General features: G+C 54.5%; 1 long non-coding RNA gene across 1 annotated transcript; it reads left to right on the forward strand.

Annotated features, from left to right (window-relative positions):
• Window positions 1-656: 656 nt before the first annotated feature.
• Window positions 657-1422, forward strand: LOC125126757 (uncharacterized). Its single transcript, XR_007134779.1, has 3 exons — window positions 657-674; window positions 1121-1145; window positions 1373-1422. It is a non-coding gene; the product is annotated as an uncharacterized LOC125126757 (long non-coding RNA).
• The last annotated feature ends 9918 nt before the right edge of the window (window positions 1423-11340 follow it).

Consider the following 11340-nt stretch of genomic DNA (forward strand, 5'->3'; position numbering starts at 1 on the left):
TGAGATTCCTACGGCCAAAGCCCAACGAGAAGTATTATGTATCTAAGACAATAAAAGAGGCGAACCGCTCCAGAGGATGGAGCGTGAACAGGAGCACCCTGTGGGCACGTGGAAGCTGAAACGTGTCCTGCCATTTCAGACGATGGGCCTGTGGCTGGACGGAGAATGGGCAGGAGCCCTCAGGAGCGGTCTCGTGGCAGCAGAGCCTGCATTCTCGTGTTGGCCATTTCTCCGTGGGGACTATGCCCGAGAGGTTCCCTTTAGCAAGGAGGCAGAGGCTCCCTTTCTCGGGTCTTTCAGGTGCTCTCTGCCTTCCTTCAACACCCCACGTTTGCGCGGGAGGATGGGCCGGGAGAAGCTCCGTCCGTGCTTCATGCCACCCCCCACCCCTGCTCCCCACCCATGTCCAGTCCAGTCAGTTGAGCGCCCAGAGTACCTCCTGAGCAGCACCACCGCCCTGCTGACAGTGAGTGTGTGTCCCCCTAGCAACGACGACGATGTTGTGGAGGCCGGTGGGAGTGAGAAGACCGAGGAGGAGGCCCGGCTGTGACAAAGGAGGAGAGGGCGGGCCCGGCCCCTGAGAAGGGGGCAGAGGAGGAGAGCGGCCCAGCGGTGACATGACAAGAAGGCCCCACCAGCGCCCTGGCTGAGCAGGAAACGAGTCTGCCCTCAAGGTAAGCTCACCTTTCTTGAGGTGGGATTGGAAAAGTCGCCTCCTTTGTTCCTGGATGTACCTACTTGAGAAACGAAAATCTGAGGCAGTCCCTTGTTTATGAGGCATGCAGATTCCTCTGCGGAGGAATGTGGAGTCAACGTTGGTACCAGCAACTAGCTCCTTCCAAGGGGCATTGGCCAAAGGGAGCGCATCAGTCCCCAAGGTACAGTAGGAGCATTTTTTTCTTGAAGAGGGCTGAGTGTTTTTTAAATGAACATGGCCTGGGGAGGTCTTCCGTGAGAATTTTGCGCCTTTTCCAAAGGTGTCTTCGCTGTCTTCTTTTGGGGAAACCGACTCGACTCTGCCTTCTGTGTGCCTGCCTGTGGTCCCCAACAGCAGGAAGACCTGCGGCCAAGTGCAGAGGATGCGTTGACGCTCACCTTGTTTTCTTTTCTGTCATTGCAGGTGGACGGGACGGACGATGAAAGCTGTGAGTATTCTGGAACCCTGCTCTGCTGAGGAGAAGTCCAGGTGTTGAGAAGGGAGGGGGGGCTTTCCTGCTCCTTGGTTGCAGAGACCGTTGAGGCCATAGGCCCAGGGAAGTTCTGAGCACACGAGGACAGACCAGGGCGGTGCTGTGAGGCCCCAACAACCTTCGTAGGCGACATGTGGGGACAGTTTCTAACACCTTGATTCCTCATGTCTGTGTTTCTGCAGTGTGGAGCTTCGTGAGTCTGTGTGACAGCGACCACGATAAAATGACAGGGGTGGAGCAGCTCTCGGGTAGGGGCCAATGGGAGAGGGTTCCCGGGACACTTGGGCTACGCCTGCTGCTTGGGGGTGTGGGCAGGTGAGTCTGAATCTAACAACAGGAAGAAATTGGTGTAAAGATGTTCATCGCCTGTTTTAAGAGGGAGAGGGAGCAGATAAGAGATGCCCGAGTGTTGGCATCTGTCTCACATTGGGTCGAAGGGTCTCAGCCCTGGCCGAGGGAAGGCGTGGGCACCTGGAGGAAAAACCAGGGTGATCGCCGTGACCCGCAGTCAGCTCAGGGACGGGGAGAAGCGGGAGGGCCGCTGTTTGTACGTCCTTGATTCCCCGCGTGTGTTTCTGCAGACTCGTGTTGGAGAGCAGCAACAGCCACAGGATGAGGAGGCTCAGGGTAGGGAAGAGCCCGCAGCGGGGATCCGTGGGAGAGGGTTCCTGGGAGCACCTGGGTTCCGCCTGCTGGCGGGCGAGGGAGGAAGGGGGATGGGACTTGGCTGGGTTGGCCTAATGAGTGGGACCCTGGTGTGGCGTTTCCCCTCTGAATTGATCACACGAGAAGACTTGGGTGCCTGGTCTTTGTTTTGCTGTGTTTGTCTTCCTGTCTCCTTCCTTGGAGGAAAATGGATTTTCCCCCCAAAGCTGCTCCTTCCAGCTCTTGGCCCTGGCCACTTGCCACTTGCTCTGTGACTCCACCCTGAGGGTCCTGTGCACAAAGCTGTTACTTAGTTTCCTTTAGTGACTTGATGGCCTGACGGGTGGGACGCCAACCTCCTCTAGGCCCCCGACCCTGGAGACGAAGTTGGTCTAGTGAGTGTCAGGTGGTGGGTGAGAAGGCAGCTCTCTCCCTCTGTATGTTCGATTTCGGGCCTCCCTGTCCGGTTGTGTCCTCACCGTGTGTCCTCTTGGCAATGGTGTGCTATCAGAGTGGGATGACTTAGAGGAGAGGTCCTCTCAGGTCCCATGGTTAACGAGTCGCCTAGGAACCATGAGATGGCGGGTTTGATCCCTGGCTTTTCTGAGTGGGCTAAGGATCCATTATGCCGGAACCTGTGGTGTAGGTCGCAGATGTGCCTGGGATCCTGCCTTGCTGTGGCTCTGGCGGAAGCCGGCAGCTACAGCTCCGATTAGACCCCTAGCCTGGGAACCTCCATATGCCATGGGTGTGGCGCTAAAAAGCAAAGAATATTAAAAAACAAAACAAAACAAACAACCACAGTTCAATCAGGCAGACACAGAAAAAGGACACTGTGCAATTCAACACATAGGCGTACGAGACTAGGCAGATGTCAAATGAAACGTAGAGATGGCTGAGACCTGGCAGCAGGGATAGGGGGAGTGATTCCTGAATGGGTGCAGGGTCCTGTGAGTTACGCCGAGAAAGGTTGTTGTGGACAGTAGTGCAGAGTCCATGGCATTGGGAAGCCTGCTCTCCCCCTGAGATTCCTACGGCCAAAGCATCCCAACGAGAAGTATTAGTATCTAAGACAATAAAAGAGGCGAACCGCTCCAGAGGATGGAGCGTGAACACAGGAGCACCCTGTGGGCAGCGTAGGGAAGCTGAAACGGTGTCCTGCCATTTCAGACTATGGCGAGGCCTGTGGCTGGAGTGAGAATGGGCAGGAGCCCTCAGGAGGCTGTCTCGTGGCAGCAGAGCCTGCATTCTCGTGTTGGCCATTTCTCCGATGGGGACTATGCCCCGGAGAGGTTCCCTTTAGCAAGAGAGGCAGAGGCTCCCTTTCTCGGGTCTTTCAGGGTGCTCTCTGCCTTCCTTCAACACCCACGTTTGCGCGGGAGGATGGGCCGGGAGAAGCTCCGTCCGTGCTTCATGCCACCCCCCACCCCGTGACTCCCAGCCCATGTCCAGTCCAGTCAGGTGAGGCGCCCAGAGTACCTCCTGAGCAGCACCACCGCCCTGCTGACAGTGAGTGTGTGTCCCCCTAGCAACCGACGACGATGTTGTGGAGGCCGGTGGGAGTGAGAAGACCGAGGAGGAGGCCCAGGCTGTGACAAAGGAGGAGGAGGCGGGCCCGGCCCCTGAGAAGGGGGCAGAGGAGGCCGCGGCCGTTGGCGAGGCAGAGGAGGAGGCGGGCCCAGGCGGTGACAATGACAAGAAGGCCCCAGCCAGCGCCCTGGCTGAGCAGGAAGACGAGTCTGCCCTCAAGGTAAGCTCACCTTTCTTGAGGTGGGATTGGAAAAGTCGCCTCCTTTGTTCCTGGATGTACCTACTTGAGAAACGAAAATCTGAGGCAGTCCCTTGTTTATGAGGCATGCAGATTCCTCTGCGGAGGAATGTGGAGTCAACGTCTGGTACCAGCAACTAGCTCCTTCCAAGGGGCATTGGCCAAAGGGAGCGCATCAGTCCCCAAGGGTACAGTAGGGAGCATTTTTCTTTGAAGAGGGCTGAGTGTTTTTTAAATGAACATGGCCTGGGGAGGTCTTCCGTGAGAAGTTTGCGCCTTTTCCAAAGGTGTCTTCGCTGTCTTCTTTTGGGGAAACCGACTCGACTCTGCCTTCTGTGTGCCTGCCTGTGGTCCCCAACAGCAGGAAGACCTGCGGCCACAGTGCAGAGGATGCTGTGACGCTCACCGTGTTTTCTTTTCTGTCATTGCAGGTGGACGGGACGGACGATGAAAGCTGTGAGTATTCTGGAACCCTGCTCTGTGAGGAGAAGTCCAGGTGTTGAGGAAGGGAGGGGGGGCTTTCCTGCTCCTTTGGTTGCAGAGACACGTTGAGGCCATAGAGCCCAGGGAAGTTCTGAGCACACGGAGGACAGACCAGGGCGGCGCTGTGAGGCCCCAGACAACCTTCGGTAGGCGACATGAGTGGGGGACAGTTTCTAACACCTTGATTCCTCATGTCTGTGTTTCTGCAGTGTGGAGCTTCGTGAGTCTGTGTGACAGCGACCACGATGAAAATGACACAGGTAGGAGCAGCTCTCGGGTAGGGGCCAATGGGAGAGGGTTCCCGGGACACTTGGGCTACGCCTGCTGCTTGGGGTGTGGGGCAGGTGAGTCTGAAATCTAACAACAGGAAGAAATTGGTGTAAAGATGTTCATCGCCTGTTTTAAGAGGGAGAGGGAGCAGATAAGAGATGCCCGAGTGTTGGCATCTGTGCTCACATTGGGTCGAAGGGTCTCAGTCCCTGGAGCCGAGGGAAGGCGTGGGCACCTGGAGGAAAAACCAGGGTGATGCTCCGTGACCCGCAGTCAGCTCAGGGACGGGGGAGAAGCGGGAGGGCCGCTGTTTGTACGTCCTTGATTCCCCGCGGTGTGTTTCTGCAGACTCGGTGGTGGAGAGCAGCAACAGCCACCAGGATGAGGAGGCTGCAGGTAGGGAAGAGCACGCAGCTGGGATCCAGTGGGAGAGGGTTCCTGGGAGCACCTGGGTTCCGCCTGCTGGCGGGCGAGGGAGGAAGGGGGATGGGACTTGGCGGGTGGGTGGGTGGCCTAATGAGTGGGACCCTGGTGTGGCGTTTTCCCCTCTGAAATTGATCACACGGAGAAGACTTGGGTGCCTGGTCTTTGTTGTGCTGTGTTTGTCTTCCTGTCTCCTTCCTTGGAGAGGGAAAATGGATTTTCCCCCCAAAGCTGCTCCTTCCAGCTCTTGGCCCTGGCCACTGTGCCAGCTTGCTCTGTGACTCGCACCCTGAGGGTCCTGTGCACAAGAGCTGTTGACTTAGTTTCCTTTAGTGACCTTGATGGACCTGACGGGGTGGGACGCCAACCTCTCCTAGGCCCCCGACCCTGGAGACGAAGTTGGTCTAGTGAGTGTCAGGTGGTGGGTGAGAAGGCAGCTCTCTCCCTCTGTATGTTCAGGATTTCGGGCCTCCCTGTCCGGTTGTGTCCTCACCGTGTGTCTTCAGGGAAGCGGCCCTACCAGAGTTGGATGAGTTAGAGGAATTGTCCTCTGAGCTCTTGTTGTAGCTCAGCAGTTAATGGATCCACCTAGGAACCATGAGATTGCGGGTTTGATCCCTGGCCTCAGTCAGTGTGGTGAGGATCCAGGGTTGTTGTGAGCTGTGGTGTTCGTCGCAGATGCCGCTCGGATCCCATGTTGCTGTGGCTGTGGTGTAGGCTGGCACCTGCCGCTCCGTTTGGTTCCCTAGTCTGGGAACCTCTAGATGCTGCTAGAGTGGCCCTAGAAAAGAGAAAAAGACAAACATGCAATACAGTAAAACAAAGGATATGTCTTGTGGGGTTGCTGCATAGGATCCCGTATCCTTGAGTCCTGTCCACCTGCACAGCTGACCCCAGGCTGCTGTCATGACTGTGCTCCCCTCTGGGAGAGGTGCATGTCCAGCCGCCCTGAGAGACCCTCCCCCCTGGCCAGCAGGAATTTGGGGGACTGTCTGAAGGGGCTGCTGGCCTTGCTTCACACACTTTCTTTCCTGGCCCTGTGACCCCGTCTCTCGGGATTGACCAGGTCCGAGGACAGAGCCTCTGGGCAGCAGGACCAGGGGGTCACAGCTCCCATCAGATCCCCCTGCTCCCATCAGACAGCCGTCCCCTGACCCCCACACCCCAGTCAGGTTGACCCTGTGACCCTTCCTAGCCCGGCCCCGGTCTCCTCCCGTCCAGGCCCCCAGGGCTGAGGGCAAATGGGGCAGGTGGGGAGCATTCACGTTGGGTCTGTACTGAACCAATCTCAGCCCGAGAGAGGTGAGACGGGGTCCTCTGCCTCTGCGTTTGTGTCCACCTCTCTAAGGCCTCCCCAGTGTCAGGGCTCCAGAAAACAATGGAGAAGAAGGCATGTACGCCTCAGTGCTCATGCACGCAGGGCGGCTCACCTGGCCCAGGCCTGCATCGTTGTGGATGCTTAGTGCTCCTGGCCTCACAGAGAAGACATGGCAGCAGGATCCCGACCTGAGTGGGAAGTGCCCGGGTCTGGGTCTTCCCTCAGCCTCTGTAGGGCCCAGGGAGGGCCTGGGCCACCCCATGGCATCCATTCTCGTACTGAGGTTGGAACTTCTGTAAACTCTTTGACGTAGATGACAAGTTCAAACGCAGCAACCCCTGAGGCAAATTCAATTCTCTGTTCTCTTGGGAAGAGGGAAAGGCTAGGATTCAAGTTCGTTATATTCCTTTTAGTGGCTTTTCACTTCGTCATCTCATACCGTGAATGGAACTTGTTTTACTACACTTTCAAAAGCATTGTCTTCCCAGAGTTCCTGCTGTGGCTCAGTGGGTTAAGAACAGGGGTCCATGAAGATGCAGGTCCAGTCCCTGGCCTCACTCAGTCAGTTTAAGGCTCTGGCATTGCTGCGAGCTGTGGCATACGCTGCAAAGGCGATTCGAATCCTGCCTTGTTGCGTCTGTTTTAGGCCTGCAGAGGCAGCTCGTATCTGACCCCTACCCGTGCACTTCCATATGCCGCAGGTGTGGCTGAAAAAAGAAAAAAAAAAGAACCCGTTTTCTTCTATGTACTCTTCATGTAGCAGTATAATAAAAAGATAAGTTTATATGTTGATTAGCACATCTTCATGATTCTGTTAAACTCTTAATAGCAAAAAACATTCATGGACTTTCTTTCACTGTAGAGTAGTTAGCAGTTAGTAGTATTGTGTTCGTTTCAGGTGTACAGCTTCAGGTTCTCTTTCCTTACAGGTTATGAGAAGATAGGGCATAGAGTTCCATGTGCTACACAGTGAATCCTTGTTGCTTCTCTCTTGATCTCACACTCCTCATTGATCCCTTCCCTTCTCTTTCGTCCTTGCTGATGGAGGTTTGCTTTCCATGTCCGTGCGTTGTTTCTGTGTTGTAAAAAAGGTGGATTTGTTTCAGAGTCAGCATAGAAGTGTTAGAACTTTTGTCTTTGTCTGACTCACTTCACGTGGTATGATAATCTCTAGGTCCGTCCATGTTGCTGAAAATTGCATTGTCTCATTCTTTCTTATGGCTGAGTACCACTCCGATATGCATACATATATATATGTGAAATATTTTTTGAAGAAGTGAAGTATAGTTGATTACCATGTTGTACCCATTTCTGCTGTACAGCAAAGGGACCCAGTCACACCTGTGTATACATTTTTTTTCTCTTCTCATGTTCCATTGTGTTCTCTCCCAAGAGACCGGATCCAGTTCCCTGTGCTACCGCGTAGGGCCTCATTGCTTATCCATCCTAAATGTAAGCGTTTGCATCGGCCAAGCCCAAACTCCCAGGCCATCCCACTTCCTCTCCCCTCCCCCTTGGCTCCCCACACGTCTGTCCTCCAGATCTGTGAGTCCGTTTCTGTTCTGGAGATATGTTCCTTTGTGCGTATCGTTGCTTCCGCGTGTACGTGATGTCATGTGGTATTTGTCATTGTCTTTCTGACTTAGGTCACGTGCCGTGATAACTGTAGTGGCATCCCTGTTGCTGCCAGTGGCATTGTTGCTTTCCTGTACCCAGCTGAGCGGCATGACACTGTCTTTGTGTACCCCATCGTCTTCACCCATCCGTCTGTTGGTGGACATTTAGGTTGCTTCCATGCCTTGGCTCTTGTGACTTGTGCCACGAACATACAGGAGCATGTGTCTTTTTGAGTGAAAGTTTTGTCTGGAGAGAGGCCCAGGAGTGGGATCGCTGGATCACATAGGGTAGTAGTGTACTGAGTTTTCTGAGGAACCCCCACACTGTTTTCCAGAGTGGTCGCACCGATTTCCACTGCCACCAACAGTGTGGGAGGGTTCGCCTTTCTCCGCACCCCCTCCAGCATTTGTTGTGTGTCGACTTCTTAATGACGGCCATTCTGACAGGTGTGAGGTGGTCCCTCGCTGCAGTTTGGATGATGTGCAGTCCCCTCGTGACGAGCGAGGTTGAGCATCTCTTCACGGGCCCATCGGCCATGCATACGCCTCGTCTGGAGAAGTGTCTCTTTAGGTCTTCTGGCTCTCTTTGGATTGAGGCGTTGGGTTTTTGCGGTGGTTGTTGAGTTGTGTGTGTTGTTTCTCTACCTTGAAGATAAAGCCATTGGTGGGTGCATCGTGTACAAGTATTTTCTGCCATTGTGCGGGGTTTTTCTTTTTTGTTAAAGGGTCTCCTTTGCTGTGCAGAAGCTTTTGAGTTTAATTAGTGCCTGCTGATTTGGTTGTGTTTTTATTGTCATTATTCTAGGAGGCGTATCAAACAAGGTCTTGCTGCGATGTATGTCCAAGAGCATTCTGCCTGTTGTGCTCTAGGGGGTTTCTAGTATCTGGCCTTACGTGCAGGTCATCCAGCCGTTTCGAGTTTATTTCTGTGTATGGTGTCAGTGAATGTTCTAGCTGCATTCTTGGACAGGTACCTGTCCGGTTTTCCCAGCACCACTGATGGAGGAGCCTGTCTTTCCTCCACTGCATGTTCTTGCCTCCTTTGTCACGGAGCCCTTGCCCCTTGGTGCTTGGGTTTATTTCTGGGCTTTCTGACTGATCAGTATTTGCTGCTTTCGTGCCCGGATCATAGAGGTTAATGGCTGTAGCTTTGTCGTGTAGTCTGAATACAGGAAGGCTGATTTCTCCAGTTCTCCCCCCACCCCCCCATGAAGAGCGCAAGCGAGAATGGCTGGGAGGTAGAAAGGATTCTCAGGGTAAAAGGAGGTCTTCAGGCCTCTGTCCGTTTCCGCCACGCAGGGCTCATGGTTAGTGGTATAGAGTGTGGGCTGCAGGGGCTGGTTACCCCTCTCCCTCGGGTTATCAGACGTCCTGCTCCTCCCAGGATCCTCCCCTTTCCGCGGCACCCGTTTCCCTGTGCAGGGATCAGTCCCTTGAAGGCTGCCCAGCCCAATGCACAGGGAACTCGCTCCTGGAGGACGATTATGTTCCCTCTTTGCTAACAGAAAACCCCCTCGGCTAAGCGCAGCACAGACGGCAGCGCCCTGGGGATCTGAGCCCTGGGGAGGTCCTGGCCCCGCGGAGCCTGATGGAGCCGCGCGTCCACCCAGGGGAGCCCTCCTTCCATCTGTCTCTGCGCCTCCTCGGTGATGGCATCCCTGTGTTTGTGCTGCAGACTCCGCTGGGACACCTTGAAGCCTCAGCCTGGGACTGGAAGAGTCCAAAGGTTTCCATCTTGACCAGGACACAAGAGCGACCTCACTCTTCATCTGTTACGAGCCAACTTTAGTATAAGCTTAGTTCTTTATTGTCTAGATTTAGTATTCAGTTCTGATACGTGTTTACTACTTGGTATGTAAGATTTTGGTAGAATGTAAGATTTGTGTGTTAAATAATCGTTATCTATCTACTTGCTTTTAAACTAGTTTTCGATAAAATAAACACGTGTACAGGAAAGCCCCTTAAGCAGAGGTAGAACTTAATGCACTGGCGTCAGGCAGTCACGCTGGTGTCCACCACCAGGACCACCCCCTGTCCTGTCACCCGCATCAGTCCTGACTGAAGAAGGGGACTGTGGATTTAGTCCTGACCGCCATCTGCCCTCATGCCAGTTTCCTTCCAAGGATTCTGTGGCCTCACGTCAGTGTGTACCTTTGACCGTGGGGCCTCTGTCACGCTCCCTCTTTCAGGATGACGTGGATGGCCGGGCCTTGCATGCCCAGACCCTGGCTGCTGGAACATCCCTAACTCAGCCTTTCTCTCCTCGTGTCTCTACCGTGTTTCTTTACATCCTGTGCCTGGCGTTGGTATTTTTAAACCATGTAGCGTGACACCGAATGGGACACAGATAAAACTGTAAAAGCAACTTGAATAAAGTACACTTTGATTGCAAAGCAAGTGTGTTTTGTGTTAATGGGTCCCTTGGGAGGATAAAGAATGGCACACCCAAGTGTGGAAGGCAGAGACAGGAAACATGAGAGAAGGCGTGAACGCGCAGCTCTCTCGGCAAAGGCCGAGAGAAACAGTTCTTTGTCCACAGAAGGAAGATGTGGTGCTGCAGAATTGGGTGGCGAGAGTATTTTCTCTATTCCAAACTCTGAGAGTGAATCCCAAGGTTAACACGTTTCCCCCCTCCGCAGTGCGTTGTCACACCTTTCCATCGTCCACACATACTCCACTACACAGGGAGAATGCCGTGCTCTCCCTGCCTTGCGGGACTCTGGGTTCTGCATGACCAGGGTTGCTCCTGAAACAACAGAGAGAAAGAGAGAAAGCCCAGCTGTCTTTTCCTTGGCTTCCCAACCTCCTCGGGCTCTCCTGGACCTCCTGGCATTCCGTGTCTAAAGAGTCTCCTGTTGGAAAGCTGAGTCCTGGTCATTCAGACAGGACGTGGGACGGCCGAGCGGGGCTCGCCCCTGGGAACAGACCCTGCGCACTTCCCCAGGTTGTAACGCACATCCCGGCCCCAGCCCCACCGACCCCCCTGCTCCGGTGCTTCTACTGGGCGACCACAAAAAGAGGCGGCTGTTTCCTCCAGTCCACCGGCATCAAGGACAGAAGAGACAGAGACCGAAAGGAAGAGAGACAGATAGGGAGCGAGAGAGAGAAAGAGACAGGGCTGAGCATAAAACGGGGAGAAAGAGGAGTGAGAGAAAGACACCAAAAGAATTCAGAGAGAAAGACAGGCAAGAGAGACTGTTGACATAGTGGCCTTAACAGCGGGCTCAAGTCACCCCTAGTGACCAAAGCTGTCACAACCCTGAGCTATCTCAAGGTGCTTTTCGTCCTGGGGAAGCATCTCCCCTGGGGAAGCCATTCTGAAGTTGGCGGCGGCGGTGGAGTGGGGGGGGGGGGGTCCCTGCCATGCCAATCAGGTCAGGTTCTCACCCAGATTTCTACAGACGCTCGCCCAGCATCTGATGGGGACGCAGTCCGTCCAAACAGATGTGCTCCCAAGCCATGTGGCCTGAAGAGCCCCAAGAAGGGAAGCAAGACACCTGCCTTTCATGTTCTGCAGCCTGGGAACCAGGCAGCTATCAGCAGGATACTCCTGGCGAGGACTGCCCTAAAGCAGTCGGGGCAAGGCAGGAAGCATGGCCGAGAGCTAAAGGAAGAGCTGTTGGCCAA

Source organism: Phacochoerus africanus, chromosome 5 (assembly GCF_016906955.1).
Source record: "Phacochoerus africanus isolate WHEZ1 chromosome 5, ROS_Pafr_v1, whole genome shotgun sequence".
Taxonomy (NCBI): domain Eukaryota; kingdom Metazoa; phylum Chordata; class Mammalia; order Artiodactyla; family Suidae; genus Phacochoerus; species Phacochoerus africanus.